We start from the raw sequence: 17,947 nt of genomic DNA, 5'->3' as shown, positions 1-17,947 counted from the left end.
AATTCTCTTTCTGACACAAGAAATGTACCGTTTGCACAGACATGGTTTTACTTCAGTGTCGAATTTAAATCGTTTAATCACTAATTTACACATTACAATTCGTTCAGAAGTTTCCTCTTTCACTAAGTTGACATTGCGTAAAAGATGTTGGTAATTCGTTAACTCTTCCTCTGGAATTCGATGCAGTAAGTTTACAATGTAGTAGATAGAATCATCAATAGCAAACCAGTCCTTTTTAAAACTAGGGGATCGTTGATCAATGTCTGTCCAATGGAACACTTTCAACTGAATCAGTCCTTGTATAGCATTCAGGTACCAGTGGTTCAAACACCGGTGACGTAACGGATGCAATTGTTCTTTACGTTTCACTTGTATTTTGACCAGTTCTCGGTAAATCCTTTCTCTCAACTCCACAGGCAAAGCACGAATGTTCTCTAGCAAAGTATTCATGAATAGGTCAGTTCGTACAATTCACAATCTTCTCCTAGAGTAAAAGTAATCCACATAGTGAGCAATTTCTGACCACTGCCACTCAGGGTAACGTTCAAGAATCTCATTGAACTCTTTTCATGTAAACGGTCTAAAGTGATATAATAGGATGAATGCACACTTGACCTAGAGAAATCTAACACACTGATTGACTTTTTTCACTTTCCTCTTGTGAATTTCTCAGCAACAAAAGATCTACAGTTACCCATTGAGATTTCACTCTAGCAAGTCCCTGCCAAACTTCCTTGTAAATCTTCTCTTGCAGTTCTTTAGGTAATGATTCAATATTGTTGTTGAAATGAAGTTTAAATACTGGTCTCGGTGATGTCCAACATTTGATTCCTAACCAATCTGGTTTCTTCTTCTTCTTCAACGACATGGTAAGTTACTTCAATGTCTCGGTCCCACTAAGGGTAAGTAATGACAATTCGGTGACCATCGAGCATGTTCTACGTAGGCCGAATCTTGCGGTTCCCAGTGGTGAAGTGACACACCGCAACTGAAGCACTTGACTTTATCCCCTTCGCCCAAGTAGAAAAATCCGACTCTGGCTAATTCTTCGGGGGTCCGTCCTCCCAGATACTTAGGCCATTTTCCTTTGAACGACTGAAGACGATTTTCAAAGTCGCAGTATTCCGACAAACGCACAGGGAACGAATATTCGTCTTTCACAGGTTCGTTTCGATGAGGGTTGGGTGACATAGACAGGAGTTTGCTCAGGGCTGGATGACATCCGTAGGGGGGTAGACGTGAAAGTGGACATCCACCTTTAAAACGAAACCCAGTAAAGTGTCCAAGAGGACGAGCAGCATCGCTTTCGCATCCCTCAGGTTTGACACGCACAGCATCACTTTCCATGATAGGGGTAGTGAGAACAAAGTTCCCATGATGCTTTACGGCATCACTAAGGTCACAGCGTACAGCATCGTTCCCATCGCAAGGCTCACAATCGCATTCCACTTCAGAAGCTCCAAACTTGAATTGTGCCTTTCTGAACTTGTTTTGTGTTTCTCTGAAAGCATTCATCTTGTTCGCTTGGTCTTGGTAGTCCCAATGAACTATCGATCTTGACCATAGCCCATTTTTATACTAGTCGCAATTCAGTCTTAAGCTTGTACATCGTTCCTTTTTTATGTCTAGTTTTGGAAGGTACTGTCTCTAAGGTGCCGTCATAATTGTACCGTAGTGTAATGGGTGGAAAGGCCATAGAAAGGTAAGGGCAGTGCGGAAACCATCGAGTATGTTCCAGAATAGCTGAATCTTTATAGATACATAGATCCATTCGTAACTTCAGTCCACAAGCGAAACACTGTACTTCGTATCCCAATCCTGACTCAAGTCCCAAGTAGACAAATCCTGTTCTAGCTAAAACAAGCGAAGTAGGTAATCCTTTCCTATCCGTAGGCCATTTTTGAAACGTGTCCAATCCACGGGCACAATCACAATAGTCAGGCAAGAAAACGGGAAAATGGTAGGGTCTGAACTTGGAGTTCTCATCGGGTTTCTCACTCGATTCTTGCTGTGGCGAAGTCATCCTTCTGGTGGGTGGCTGTCCTCTTACAACCAATGTTTTATACCGACATGTCCATACGGCAAAGTAAATTGGTTGGGAAGTCGCACTCGCTTCTGGTACACGATTTGATAGACTTTTTCCAAGGGTCGACTGACGATGTGGTGAGTGGGTAAAGGTACAGTCTTGTTCGGCTCCTAGGTGGCCACTTTAAAGTGTTCATCTTCTTTAGACTGCAAGGCTTCTTTCAACACCCCAAAGTTCACCACTCGACTGGTACGATAATTCAGAGTCAGTCCTTTCACTTTACACTTCGTGTGCACTTCTTGTTTGTCTCGGTATTCGTAGCCGTAATTTTTAGGACCGCCACTGACTAAACTTAGAATCTCGTCGTCGGGGTGCTCGTCTGTCCAGGCTCCTAAACGGTCTCCTTCGATGTCAGGGTGATGCTGACTCGGGTGATGGATGTAAATGCAACTGTCCGTGTCAAAGTACAGGACACGTTCCCCTAACAGTTCTAAAGCTTCGTACAATTTTAAGCGAGCATGAGCTGTCACGTAAGCCGCAATGATGACATTTCCAAAGGGGTCGTCTTGTACAAAGTCCAGATCTTCTTCGTAATTGAACAAGATCAAATTTTCGCGAACGACGTCAACGTGTTTCATGAATTTGGTTTTCTCGTGAATCATCTGGAAGTAGCGGGAAGGTTCGGTCAAATATTCCGTCTTGGGTAAACACGGTCGTTGTGCCATTTTACATCACAAGCAATTTAACATCACTTTGGCAAACGATCGCCTGCCTTCGTTTTTCTCCATGTGGTCCAAAGTGATGCCTTCTTGTGCCCAGTATTTCTCTTTGAATGTCTTTTGGTGTTCGGGAGTGTGACACCAGGAGGGATAGCCGCTGGCTTCTTGCTTTCAGTTTCAAAAAGGCATCCACGTAGTCTGCGAAAATGCCTTTCTGTGTGGGGTCACCCTTGTAGTACTGTTGTGTCTTGGGAAAGTGGCAAATTTCGTACACTTCTAACAGTTGATATCCCATGTCCAGAGCTTTGAACAATTCTACGCTGACCCACGTCCCCGTCAAGGCCCGTTCTTCCTGGGTGTGATGACAAGGCTGATCTTGGTTTCACGTTTCGGCACAAGTACGGCACAAAGGAAACATCAGTTTGCCTTGGCAATGGTGAGGTAAGAAGGGATGGTACAAGTCCGTGGGAGGCAAAACTTTGCATTTGATCAAGCCTTCGTATTGTCGAATGTTTTTCAGGTCGATGTGTTCCGTTAACAATTGTGGGTGTCCTGCAGGAAAGCGACAATATTTGCACACGTAGGGATACAGCGAACACACATCCAAGTATTTGATTTCTTCTCCTTTCTCTTCGTCGGCTTGGTACAGCAAACAGGTGGCATTGGTCCTTCCTCCGTACAAACTATCCCTCGGGTTCAGGGGGTCCATGAACTGGTAGCTTTCCACGAGGCGTTTAAACTCGGGATCGGTTTTCAAACGGTGATCGTACTCGTGTTCCCACATTTCCATCACTTGGTATCCTTCGTGTTCTAACTTTAGGCATCGCTGACAAGTGGCCTGTTACAAGTCTTCCATGGTTCGTTGTAAAAACTGATTTTTAGTGCCGCGATCAGGGTAACAGACGGGACATCCGTGAAATAAGCAACCGTTAAACTCGTACACGATCTTGGGGTTTTCTAAGTCCCAGCCATCGACCGAATGCGTTCCAATGGTCTTTTCGCCTCCTCCGTTGCGGACATGCTGAATCCATTTGTCTTCCTTGTCGCACAAGTAATGTAACCAGCGTAGGGCTTTGACCGAGTATTGACGTTTGACATAGTTGGTCGTTTGAGGACTGATGACAGCCACGGTGTTTTCAGGCATGAATCGTTGTTGGTAGACTAAGGAACACGCTTTGGCAATGGTGTAAGCTTCTTTCAAAGTATCGACCCCTCCGTGTTCCATGAACAGTTCTCGAAATTTTCCACAGCAACGCCGTAAAATGTCCACGTCGGAACGACAATACTTTAACATTTCTTCCTGAAAGTCGAAAGGGTCGGAGGCGTGAGCCTGGTACCAAGCGTAGAAAGCTTCTCGTTGTTCGGTACGCATGTTGTCAGGGTCGTAATAGTGAGCCTCAAGCAAATGGGGCAGAACGGCATGCTGATTGGCTTCGGTATTGAAAGAGTGTGGAAAGTACCCTTTAGCCATTTCTGTCATTCCAAACGTTTTAGGCATTCGACTCAAAGGCATGGCCAAGTAACTCATCGAATCTTTAAACTGCACTTGTCCCACTTGCATGAAAATGATTTTGGCTCCGTTCAAAGTGACTTTAGGACGCTCGGTGCCTTGTTCCGTACAGTATCTGACAAGAAACTGTCCATCGTATCCGGAGAAATTGTGAGCCATCACCGTGGCATGACGATGACAATCTCCGTAACGTTCGATGTCCTCTTGGCTCCATGTCTTGTCGATGGGGTCTAAGACCCATTGTGCGAAATCGGCTAGCGTCTTCGTTCCCCGAAAGATTTTTTCACGCCCTCCAGGAATCTTGCTGCAGTGAGGGCAATAACTCAAGATAGGTTCTTGAATGCACTTTTCGCACGCTCGATGAGCCATGCAGAAATTAGGAATGTGAATGCCGGTCTCTTGCATGCATTCGAAATCGAAAAAGATGAAATTGCCTTTCTTCTTGTGTCCATCCTCTTTCTCTGGTTGGGGTTGGTATTTTTGCACGTATCATTGGTGTTCCAAGTCCACGATGTGATGACAAATGTGACATTTTTTCTTTCCTCGACATACGTGTGCCTTGACAGTATTGGTACATAGGCCTTGTCCACAGGTAGGGCACAATCTCAGGAGTTGACAAGCACAATTCTTCTGTGAACCTTGCGTCTTCAAATGTTGTTGGTAACAGGCAGGGCTGACAAACGTGCGGAGACAAGTCGAACAATGCACTGGTTCTTGTCCTACTCTCAGACAGGGTGGAGAGGCCAAACATCCTGAGCATTTCGAGCCACAATGTTTGTGTTGCTCTCAATTATTATAACCACAGTCACATTTCTCACAGTAATAACCGTATCCCAGGAATGCGGTGATACTGGTAATGGTATCGAAATGGTCATCGTGATGATAGAGATGAATCTATTTTCCATCTTTAAAGTCTTGGCATCGAAACAACAGAGGCCCACGCACTTCTTGAGGGTGCACTTTCAAGGTGTAGCGTGGAGCTAGGACATCTTGCAAGTTTTGCATTTCAGGAATGCCACAGGGTGTGTCTTTGGACAGGCCGGCTTGTTGTAGCAGGAGTTCTGCTTCACTTCGTTGTTTGGCTCGGTCCGATTGTCGAATGTTCTCCCAGTCTGTTTTCCATTCTACCGTGTCGTTCTTGTTGGTATAGGTTCGTCGCACCACAATAGCCCGGCCTAAACACAACTGGTCTTGAGAATTGTGAATTTGGACGAGGCTACGCTTAATGCTGCGAAGGCCGTTCACCAATAATATCTTTTTGCGTCCAGTCCCTTGAGGAGGAGACACGTGGGTCATAAACAGTGTGACTTTTCCGTCGGTGATGTCAAACTGGTAATTGGATTGTTGTACGTGTTGCATTTTGCCCATGACTTTGGAAGGGGTCAATTCTGCATGGCTACTAAACTGGATCCAAACAGGGGATTTCAAGAGATCGTGTTGTATGGAAAGTCTCAAGCGATCGTCTTCTTTGGCTTGACATTGTCGCTTGAGTGTGGTGAGCAAAGAATCCCACATCTCGGTGATGAACCCTTCTGCTTTCTCTAACGGTACGTCGGACTTGAAATTTTTAAACTTCACCGTGTAGGTGTAAGCCGTGGTTCTAAATTTTCTAGAGGAGCGCTTTTCTGTCTCTCGAATGTGATAGTACTTTTCAGGGTTGACTAAGGGTGGTGAACTTTGTTTAGAGGAAGACTCTCTGGGTTTGAATTCTGGTTCACTCATGTCCTCTTCAAAATCACTGGCATGAATATGTGTCAAGACTTCAGCTCTGGTATGATGCCATAGATCACGTTTCTGCCTCTTACTTTCTTCTTCTTCTTTCTTCTTGAAAGTTGAATTGTTTGAATTGAATTGTTTCATCTTGACTGCAAAAAGTCAAATGACTAAAATTTAAACAACATGGGTTACTTTATAGTCATGGCAGACCAGCGTATATAAAGGGTATGTGTCTTGTCCTTTCACTATTCATTTCACTCTCAAACCGAGCACAACGATGGAAGAGACTACACAAATCGAACATTTCATCAGAGCGTTGCGAGGGGTCATTAGAAAATTTCTTCAGACCAGTCGTCGGACTACTCACCTACCTTTCGGGAAAAAAGTCAAGATACTTGCTATATCTGTCAGAAGAAAAGGCATTGGTCTTCAGAGTGTCCAGACCGTCAAAAAAGAAAAAAAGGGGCTAAAAAAGACAAAAGTCAAGATACCTGTTATTATTGTCAAGAAGAAGGACATTGGTCTCCAGATAGCCCGAAAAAGAAACAAGAGGAGTCAGAAGAAGAGAGGGATTCTTCAGAGGAAGAAAGCAGACAGGTGAAGAAAAAGACACAGGAAAAGAAAAGAAGAAGGGAAGAAAGTGAGGAGGAAGAAGAGAAAAAGACTGTGACGGTGAAGAAATTTAAAAAACAGAGAGACTAAACAATGAGACAGAAGAAGTGCATGAACTTTTTAAAGTGTTATGTTGTAAATTGAATTGCAAAATTTGTACCAGAATAGAAAGTCTATAAAATGGAAGTGTCTTTGAGTTTTGATTTTAAAATAAGAACCTACACTAACGCACACTCATACACATGTAATATACGGGTAAAATGTTTCTTTTTGGAGTTATTGGCAATTGAAAGTCTATCTCTTTTCGAGAGACATGGGTGGCCCTGAAAAGGGCCTTTTTTCTTGGTGCAGGGGTGAGTTTAAGCAATCAACTTTAACTGTCTTAAGCCTTTGCCACGGCTAAGGTCTACTTCTGGACTGCGTACTGTTGATGATGATGATTTGGTTGAAATCACTAAGGGTGGCACGATAGGTTTAGTCACAGGGTTGGAGTGTTTAGCTCGGGAAGGTCGTATTCTCTTCGGTCGTGATAAAGAAGTCTGATACATTTGTTTCAGACTTCTTAACTGTACTAAAATGTCTAACAGTACCGTGACCGTTTGATTTTCACACCCTTGTTTCTTTGCTACTGCTACTTCTTGTTGTTGTTGTTTTTTCTTACCTCTTCTTCTTGCTGCTGTTGCTGTAGGAGAAAAGCTTGTTCCGCTTCCTTTTGCTGTTGTATAAATTTCTCGAATTTTTCTTTCTGTCTCTGTCTAAAATTCTCCACGTGCGGTAATGAAGAAGAAGGTGGCGAAAGTTCCGGAACAAATTCTTGCGAGGTAAGAAAATCCACAAAATCCCAATTCACCTCTTCTGAAAGTAAGTCCGGGTTCCCTTGGGCGGTCTCCACTGCTGGTGCACCCCAATTGATCGTTTTCTGAGTTTCCGTCATGTTGAAAAAAAACTGTCGCATGGATTGACTGCACACAGGCGATAGCGAATCTATATAGACCACGTGACGTCACAGACTGCTCTCTTCCGATTGGATGTGGGGTAACTGAATTTTGTAACGCGTGTTTAGATTGGTCAATGAACTCAATCCGTTTCAATCCTTCCTCTACCTATAAATAAGCGCAGTTCACTGCATTCATTCACCTGTTCTCGGCGCCTCAACATGTGGACCGACGTCCAATTTTCAACCCTTGTATCTTCTATGATGCTCCGGACGGACATACCGATGTATGTCCGATCCAAGTGGACAGTTGTCCACGGGACAGACACCAGTCTGTGGATGCGAAGAGTATATGTGGAGCGTCAAGGATGCCTCAAAAGAGTCCTGATTTACGGTCCTGCAGTCAGGCGCAGCCTAAGGACAAGAAGAAGACCAATGCGGTGCCTTTTATGTTAATATATCTTAATATTAACATAAAACCCAAAGGCCCTTTTCAGGGCCACTCCAATCTCTCGAAAAGAGATAGACTTTCAATTGCCTACCCCTTTTTATTTTTTTAAAAAAAAAAATAGAGACCCCTCCCTGTTTCAATTTTACATAGACCATATACAGTCCCAGAGGTTTTTCTCCATGTTAAATTTACATATACCCTATACAGTCCCAGGGGTTTTTGTCCATGCTAATTCCCATAGATCCTATATTGTCCTAGGGTTTTTCTCCATGTTAAATTTACATAGACCCTATATTGTCCCAGGGGTGTTTTTACTGATAAGTCCCATAGACCCTATACTATCCCTATTCACTACTTATACCGTATATGTAAAGTTTAATTTAATTACCATGATTAAATGAAAATAATGAATAAAAGAAGATATCCACGCAGTATATGTGCCCCCAAAGAACTAATTCCGAATAAATATTTTGTTCAGTAAACAGTAGTAGTGAATAGGGATAGTATAGCGTCAATGGGACTTATCATTAAAAACACCCTTGGGAACATATAGCGTCAAGGGAAATTTAACATGGAGAAAAATCGTGGGAACATATAGCGTCAAGGGAAATTAACATGGAGAAAAATCGTGGGACTGTATAGCGTCAAAGGAATTTAAACAGGGTGGGACTGTATAGCGTCAAGGGAAATGGAACATGGGATTTTTATTTTTTTAAAAATTTTTTTTAAAAAAAAGGGTAGGCAATGGAAAGGCTATCTCTTTTCGAGAAATATGGCTGGCCCTGAAAAGGGCCTTTGGGTTTATGTTAATATGCCCTTAACATAAAGGGCATCTGTGGCATCTTCTTTTCCTCAAACTTCGTCTTACAGCAGGGCCATACATCAGAGTCCTCTTGAGGCAATCTTGTCTCTCTATGTAGACTCTTCGTATCCACAAACTGCTGGTGGTCCTGTGGACAACGGTCCACTTGGATCGGACATACATGAGCATGTCCGTCCTGAACATCATCGTTGACACAAGGGTTGAAGATTCAACGTCGGTCCACATGTTGAGGCTCCGAGAATAGGTGAATCAATGCAGTGAACTGCGCTTATTTATAGGGACAGAAAGGATTGAAACGGATTGAGTTCATTCACCAATCCGAACACGCGTTACAGAATTCAGTCAGCCCGCATCCAATCCGAAGAGAGCAGTCTGTGACGTCACGTAGTCTATATAGATTCGCTAGCGCTTGTGTGCAGTCAATCTATGCGACAGTGATTCAACATGACGGAAACTCAGAAAACGATCCAATGGGGTGCACCAGCAGGGGAGACCGCCCAAGGGAACTCGGACTTACTTTCAGAAGAGGTGAATTGGGATTTTGTGGATTTTCTCTCTTCGCAAGAATTTGTTCCGGAACCTTCGTTACCTTCTTCATTACCGCAAGTGGAGAATTTTAGACAGAGACAGAAAGAAGAATTGGAGAAATTTATACAACGACAAAAGGAAGCGGAACAGGCTTTTCTCCTACAGCAACAGCAACAAGAAGAAGAGGTAAGAAAAAAACAACAGCAAGAAGAACTAGCAGCAAAGAAACAAGAGGGTGAAAATCAAACGGTCACGGTACTGTTGGACATTTTAGCGGAGTTAAGAAGTCTGAAACAAATGTATCAGACTTCTTTATCACGACCGAAGAGAATACGACCTTCCCGAGCTAAACACGTCAACCCTGTGACTAAGCCTACCGTACCACCCTTAGTGATTTCAACCCAATCATTATCATCATCATCAACATTACGCAGTCCAGAAGTAGGCCTTGGCCGTGGCAAAGGCATAAGGCAGTTAAAGTTGATTGCTTAAACTCACCCCTTCACCATGAAGAAAAAAGGCCCTTTTCAGGGCCACCCACATTTCTCGAAAAGAAATACAATTTCAATTTGCCAATAACTCAAAAAAAAAAAAAAACACCCATTTTACCCTTATAGTACGTGTCTGTGTATGAGTGCGTGAGTGTACGTTCTTATTTTAAAATCAAAACTCAAAGACACTTACCTTATATCATTCATTTATTCTTTTATCCATTTTTACAATCCAATTCACAACACAACACTTTAATAAAAAGTTCATTGACTTCTTCTTTCTCCTTGTTTACTCTCTCTGTTTTTTAAATTTCTTCACCGTCTTTTCCTCATTTTCTTCCCTTCTTCTTTTCTTCTTCTGTTTCTTTGCCTCTTGTAAATAGAATTGTCTTTTTTCTTCCTCTTCTTCCTCTGAAGAATCCCTCTCTTCTTCCGAAGAATCCCTCTCTTCTTCTGAAGAATCCTTCTTTTCTTCTGACTCCTCTTGTTTCTTTTTTGGGCAATCTGGAGACCAATGTCCTTTTTCTTTACAATAATAACAGGTATCTTGACTTTTGTCTTTTTTAGTCCCTGTTTTTGTTCTTTTTTGACGGTCTGGACACTCTGAAGACCAATGCCCTTTCCTCTGACAGATATAGCAAGTATCTTGACTTTTATCTCGAAAGGAAGGAGAGTAGTCCGTAGGCTGGTCTGAAGAGAATTTTCTAATGACCCCTCGCAAAGCTCTGACGAAACGTTCCATCTGGTTAGTCTCTTCCATCGTTGTGCTCGGCTTGAGAGTGAAATGAATAGTGAAAGGATAAGACACACACCCTTTTATATACGCTGGTCTGCTATGACTATAAAGTAGCTCATGGTGTTTGAACTTGAGTCATTTGACTTTTTGCTTTCAAGATGAAACGATCCCATTCATTTGAGAAGAAAGAAGAAGAAGAAAGTAAGAGGCAGAAACGTGATCTATCGCCTCGTACCAGGGGTGAAATCTTGGCACAAATTCATGCCAGTGATTTTGAAGAGGACATGAGTGAACCAGAATTTGAAACCACCCTTAGTCAACCCTGAAAAGTACTATTCCATTCGAGAGACGGAAAAGCGCTCCTCTAGAAAATTTAGAACCACGGCTTACAAATACACGGTGAAGTTTAAAGATTTCAAGGCTGAAGTGCCGTTAGAGAAAGCAGAAGTGTTCATCACTGAGGTGTGGGATTCTTTGCTCACTGCACTCAAGCAACAATGTCAACCCAAAGAAGACGATCGCTTGAGACTTTCCATACAACACGACGGTTTGAAATCCCCTGTTTGGATCGAGTTTAGCACCCCTGCAGAATTGACCGCTTCCAAAGTCATGGACAAGATTCAACACGTGCAACAATCTAATGACCAGTTTGACATCACCGATGGAAAAGCCACATTGGACATGACCCACGTCTCTCCTCCTCAAGGGACCGGACGCAAAAAGATGTTATTGGTGAACGACCTTCGCAGCATTAAGCGTAGCCTTGTCCAAATTCACAATCCTCATGACCAGATGTGTTTAGCCCGTGCCATCGTGGTGGGACGAACCTATGCCAACAAGAACGACACGGTAGAATGGAAAAGAACCTGGAAAACTATTCAACAACCGGACCGAGCCAAACAACGAAATGAAGCAGAACTCCTGTTGCAACAAGCTGGCCTGTCCAAAGACACACCCTGTGGCATTCCTGAGATGCAAAAATTGCAAGATGCCCTAGCTCCACGATACACCTTGAAAGTGCACCCTCAAGAAGTGCGCGGGCCTCTGTTGTTTCGAGGGCAAGATTTTAAGGACGGAAAATACATTCATGTTTATCATCACGATGACCATTTCGATACGATTACCAGTATCACCGGATTCCTGGGATACGGTTATTGCTGTGAGAAATGTGACCATGGTTATAATAATCGAGAGCAACACAAGCATTGCGGATTGAAATGCTCAGGATGTTTGGCCTCTTCACCCTGTCTGAGCGAAGAACCAGTGCCTTGTTCCACTTGTCTGCGCACGTTTGTGAGCCCTACCTGTTACCAACAACATCTGAAAACGCAAGGTTCACAGAAGAAATGTGCTTGTCAACTCCTGAGATTGTGCCCTACGTGTGGACAAGTCATATGTACCAACGCTGCCAAGGCACACGTATGTCGAGGAAAGAAAAAATGTCACATTTGTCACCACATCGTGGACTTGGAACACCAATGTTACGTGCAAAAATACCAACCCCCACCAGAGAAAGAGGATGGTCACAAGAAGAAAGGCAATTTCATCTTTTTCGATTTCGAATGCATGCAAGAAACCGGCATTCACATTCCTAATTTTTGCGTGGCTCATCGAGCGTGCGAGAAGTGCATTCAAGAACCTATCTTCAGTCATTGCCCTCACTGCAGCAAGATTCCCGGAGGGCGTGAAAAAATCTTTCGGGGACCGAACACGTTAGCCGATTTTGCCCAATGGGTCTTAGACCCCATCGACAAGACGTGGAGCCAAGAGGACATCGAACGTTACGGAGATTGTCATCGTCATGCCACGGTGATGGCTCACAATTTCTCCGGATACGATGGACAGTTTCTTTTGAGGTACTATACGGAACAAGGCACCGAGCGTCCTAAAGTCACTTTGAACGGAGCCAAAATCATTTTCATGCAAGTGGGACAAGTGCAGTTTAAAGATTCGATGAGCTATTTGGCCATGCCTTTGAGTCGAATGCCTAAAACGTTTGGAATGACAGAAATGGCTAAAGGGTACTTTCCACACTTTTTCAATACCGAAGCCAATCAACACGCCGTTCTACCCCATTTGCCTGAGGCTCACTATTACGACCCCGACAACATGCGTACCGAGCAACGAGAAGCTTTCTACGCTTGGTACCAGGCTCACGCCTCGAACCCTTTCGACTTTCAGGAAGAAATGCTAAAGTATTGTCGTTCCGACGTGGACATTTTACGGCGTTGCTGTGGAAAATTTCGAGAACTGTTCATGGAACACGGAGGGGTCGATCCTTTGAAAGAAGCTTGCACCATTGCCAAAGCGTGTTCCTTAGTGTATCGACAACGATTCATGCCTGAAAACACCGTGGCTGTCATCAGCCCTCAAACGACCAACTTTGTCAAACGTCAATACTCGGTCAAAGCCTTACGCTGGTTACATTACTTGTGCGACAAGGAAGACAAGTGGATTCAGCATGCCCGCAACGGAGGGGGCGAAAAGACCATCGGAACGTATTCGGTCGATGGCTGGGACTTAGAAAACCCCAAGATCGTGTACGAGTTTAACGGTTGCTTATTTCACGGATGTCCTGTTTGTTACCCTGACCGTGGCACTAAAAATCAGTTTTTGCAACGAACCATGGGAGACTTGTACCAGGACACTTGTCAGCGGCGCCTAAAGTTAGAACAGGAAGGATACCAAGTGGTGGAAATGTGGGAACACGAGTACGATCACCGTATGAAAACCGATCCCGAGTTTAAACGCCTCGTGGAAAGTTACCAGTTCATGGACCCGCTGAACCCGAGGGATAGTTTGTACGGAGGAAGGACCAATGCCACCTGTTTGCTGTACCAAGCCGACGAAGAGAAAGGAGAAGAAATCAAATACTTGGACGTGTGCTCGCTGTATCCCTACGTGTGCAAATATTGTCGCTTTCCTGTAGGGCACCCGCAATTGTTAACGGAACACATCGACCTGAAAAACATTCGACAATACGAAGGCTTGATCAAGTGTAAAGTTTTGCCTCCCACGAACCTCTACCATCCCGTCTTACCTCACCATTGTCAAGGCAAACTGATGTTTCCCTTGTGCCGTACTTGTGCCGAAACGTGCAACCAAGACCAGCCTTGTCATCACAGCCAGGAAGAACGGGCCTTGACGGGAACCTGGGTCAGCGTAGAATTGTTCAAAGCTCTGGACATGGGATACGAACTGTTAGAAGTATACGAGATTTGCCACTTTCCCAAGACACAACAGTACCGCAAGGGTGATCCCAGTCAGAAAGGCATTTTCGCAGACTACGTGGATGCCTTTTTGAAACTGAAGCAAGAAGCCAGCGGCTATCCTTCCTGGTGTCACACTCCCGAAGACCAAATAAAATTCAAAGAGAAATATTACGAACAAGAAGGCATCACTTTAGACCACATCGAGAAAAACGAAGGCAGGCGATCGTTTGCCAAAGTGATGTTAAATTGCTTGTGGGGTAAAATGGCACAACGACCGTGTTTACCCAAGACGGAATATTTGACAGAACCTTCCCGCTACTTCCAGATGATTCACGACAAAACCAAATACATGAAACACGTGGACGTCGTTCGAGAGAATTTGATCTTGGTCAATTACGAAGAAGATCTGGACTTTGTACAAGACGATCCTTTTGGAAATGTCATCATTGCGGCTTACGTGACAGCCCATGCTCGCTTAAAATTGTACGAAGCTTTAGAACTGTTAGAAGAACGCGTCCTGTACTTTGACACGGACAGTTGCATTTACATCCATCACCCGATTCAACATCACCCTAACATCGAAGGAGACCGTTTAGGAGCCTGGACAGACGAGCATCCCGACGACAAGATTCTAAGTTTCGTCAGTGGCGGTCCCAAAAATTACGGCTACGAATACCGGGACAAACAAGGAGAAGTGCACACGACGTGCAAAGTGAAAGGACTGACTCTGAATTATCGTACCAGTCGTGTGGTCAACTTTGGGGTATTGAAAGAAGCCTTGCAATCGGGAGAGGATGGAAACTTTAAAGTGACCACTTACCAACCGAACAAGATTGTACGTTTACCCACTCACCACATCGTCAGTCGGCCCTTGGAAAAAGTCTATCAAATCGTGTACCAGAAGCGAGTTCGACTTCCCAATCATTTCACCTTACCGTACGGTCACGTCGGTATTGGTCTGTATATAAAAAAGGAACCCTAGGCAAGACCGATAGTTCATTGTGACTACCATGACCGAGCGAGCAAGATGAATACTTTGAAAAAGACATCGTTCCAGTTTGGGGATTGTAAAAAAGTTGTATCTTCCTCTAGTGTGACTAATACTGGATGGATAAGACCCAGACATTGCGACGGAAAATGTCCGGAAGGAAACTGCGATTGTCCATGTGGTTACCATTGTAATTGCGTAACGGAGTTTGCAGACGAGTGCGATTGTGAGCCTTGCGATGGGACCGATGCTGTACGTTGTGACCTGAGCGATGCCGTAAAGCATCATGGGAACTTTGTTCTCACTGCCCCTATCATGGAAAGTGATGCTGTGCGTGTCAAACCTGAGGGATGCGAAAGCGATGCCGCTCGTCCTCTTAGACATTTTACCGGGTTTAAAGGGGAATGTTCACCTTCACGTCTACCCCCCTACGGATGTCATCCAGCCCTGAGCAAACTCCTGTTCCTGTCACCCAACCCTCATCGAAACGAACCTGTGAAAAACGAATATTCGTTTCCTGTGCGTTTGTCGGAATACTGCGACTTTGAAAATCGTCTTCAATCGTTCAAAGGAAAATGGCCAAAGTATCTGGGAGGACCGACCCCCGAAGAATTAGCCAGAGCCGGATTTTTCTACTTGGGCGAAGGAGATAAAGTCAAGTGCTTCAGTTGCGGTGTGTCACTTCACCACTGGGAACCGCAAGATTCGGCCTACGTTGAACATGCTCGATGGTCACCGAATTGTCATTACTTACCTTTAGTGGGACCGAGACATTGAAGTAACTTTTTACCATAATAATCTGTTCATGGATACTTTACAAGAGAACATTCGTGCTTTGCCTGTGGAGTTGAGAGAACGCATTTACCGAGAGCTGGTCAAAATACAAGTCAAACGTAAAGAACAATTGCATCCGATACGTCACCAGATCTTTAACCACTGGTACCTTCAGGCTATACAAGGACTGATTGAGTTGAAAGTGTTCCATTGGACAGACATTGATCAACGACCTCCTGGTTATAAAAAGGAATGGTTTGGTATGGACGATTCTATCTACTACATTGTAAACGTTCTGCATCGAATTCCAGAGGAAGAGTTAACGAATTACCAACATCTTGAACACAATGTCAACTTGGTGAAAGAGGAAACTTCTGAACGAATTGTAATGTGTAGATTAGTGACTCAACGATTTAAATTCGACACTGAAGTAAAACCATGTTTGTGCAAACAGTACATTTCTTGTGTCAGACCAAAGAGGATTTAGTATAACCTATTCATGGATACTTTACAAGAGAACATTCGTGCTTTGCCTGTGGAGTTGAGAGAAAGGATTTACCGAGAGCTGGTCAAAATACAAGTGAAACGTAAAGAACAATTGCATCCGTTACGTCACCAGATCTTTAACCACTGGTACCTGAATGGTATAAGAGAACTGATTCGTCAGAAATTCTTTCAATGGTCAGACATTGTTCAAAACTTTGAGGTCGCTAATGATCGACATGTTCATAATTATTGTTACTTCGAGATTCACCTACAGCAATACATTGAGGAAGACAAGGTAAAGGATTACCAACATTTGTTACGTGGAATCTACTTAGCGGAAGAGGAAACTTCTAAACGAACTCTGACGTTTCGGTTACAGTATGCAAGTTTTAGATTCCCTACTGGAGAACGAAGATCTCTGGCTAGAAAGTACGTGTATTGCATCCAAAAAAAAGAGAATATAAAAACAGGCTGCCATGCCACGGTTTATGTCACATGTCATCCAACAGATTCCGTGGAAGGAACTCAATGACCATATTCAAACCGTGGATCATTACCATCAATTATTACAAGAACTGTATCCATTCAATTTTGGACGACAAGTGGTGTGTGTTTTAGTGACTTGTTTTCTGGGATTTCGTTTACCAGCCGATTCTTTGTGGACTCTTTACGATCAGTATTTACCACCTCCATGGCCTTAAATGGTCACGAAAAACTTCTTTTGCTCAAAGCCTTGCGTTTTCATCTGGATACTTCTCGACCTCTACGGGAAAAAAAGATTCGTCAACTTTTAGCTACCCAAGACGTGTATGACGATGTGTGTGTAGCTTGTGACTTACATCCCCATTGGACAGATGTCCGTGCCTGGAAAGAATGGGATTTTGAGGCTTGGACCCAAGAAGTGGCCCAGTATGCACGAGAGTTGTTCAAGGAAAAAAGTTACCTTTCAACCCGTGTTAGTAACGGTGCCAGAAGAACCCGTCACCCAGGACAGGACTGTCGTGGACAGACCTGAAAGACCCTTTCGGGAGGACACTTGTGTGACTTTACCCCCTACTATAGAACTGGTTAGAACATTACCCAAAACATGTGGTTGTGGTACAGACACTTGTGTTTATTCCACGTTCATCGTTATCATGTGCCTTTTATCCTTGTACTTAAGCCTTTGGCTTTTATGTATTTTTGTCTTTCGTATTCATGTTTGAAAAAAAAACATTCAATAAACGTGTTCTGAAAAAGTATATAAACTCTTGTCTTGTTTGTTTTTCGTGTCACAAGTGACATTTCTCACACCATGGCTACCTCTGCTGTCTCTGCTCCCTCTTCCTCTACTGTCAAAGTCATCGACGAACACTTAGATCGTGCCAGTTGGGAGGCTTTGTATCTTCGCCATCCCTTTAACATGCTCATTGCTGGACCTAGCGGTTCAGGCAAAACCGAATTCGTCAAACGTTTGATCGAACATAAACATGATTTGATCGATCGACCCCCTCAACGGATCGTGTGGTGTTACAAAGAGTGGCAATCGGCGTACAACCTCTTGCGAGAAAGTCAAGGCGATTCCATCGTGTTTGTGGAAGGCATTACTAAAGAAGACGACGGCATCGTCTCTGACTCCCGTCAAACCCATTTGGTCATTTTCGACGACATGTTAGGAGAAGACGAAGAAGAAATTAAATTGTGGTTCACGCGCAAAGGGCATCACCGTAATGCCAGTGTCGTTTACATCACCCAAAATTTGTTTCAACAAAGTAAAGCTCATCGCACCATCAGTCTCAATGCTCATTACGTGGTCTTGTTTAAAAGCCCTCGAGATAAATCGCAAGTGCAAGTCTTAGCCAAACAGTTAGGAACGCCTTGGTTGACTCAGGCGTACGACGATGCCACTCAAACACCACACGCCTATTTACTCGTCGATTTGAAACCTACGACCCCCGAGGA

This window comes from Sinohyriopsis cumingii, chromosome 14 (assembly GCF_028554795.1).
Source record: "Sinohyriopsis cumingii isolate HCF-2022 chromosome 14, ASM2855479v2, whole genome shotgun sequence".
In the NCBI taxonomy this organism is placed as follows: domain Eukaryota; kingdom Metazoa; phylum Mollusca; class Bivalvia; order Unionida; family Unionidae; genus Sinohyriopsis; species Sinohyriopsis cumingii.
Note: the sequence above shows the minus strand (reverse complement) of the source record.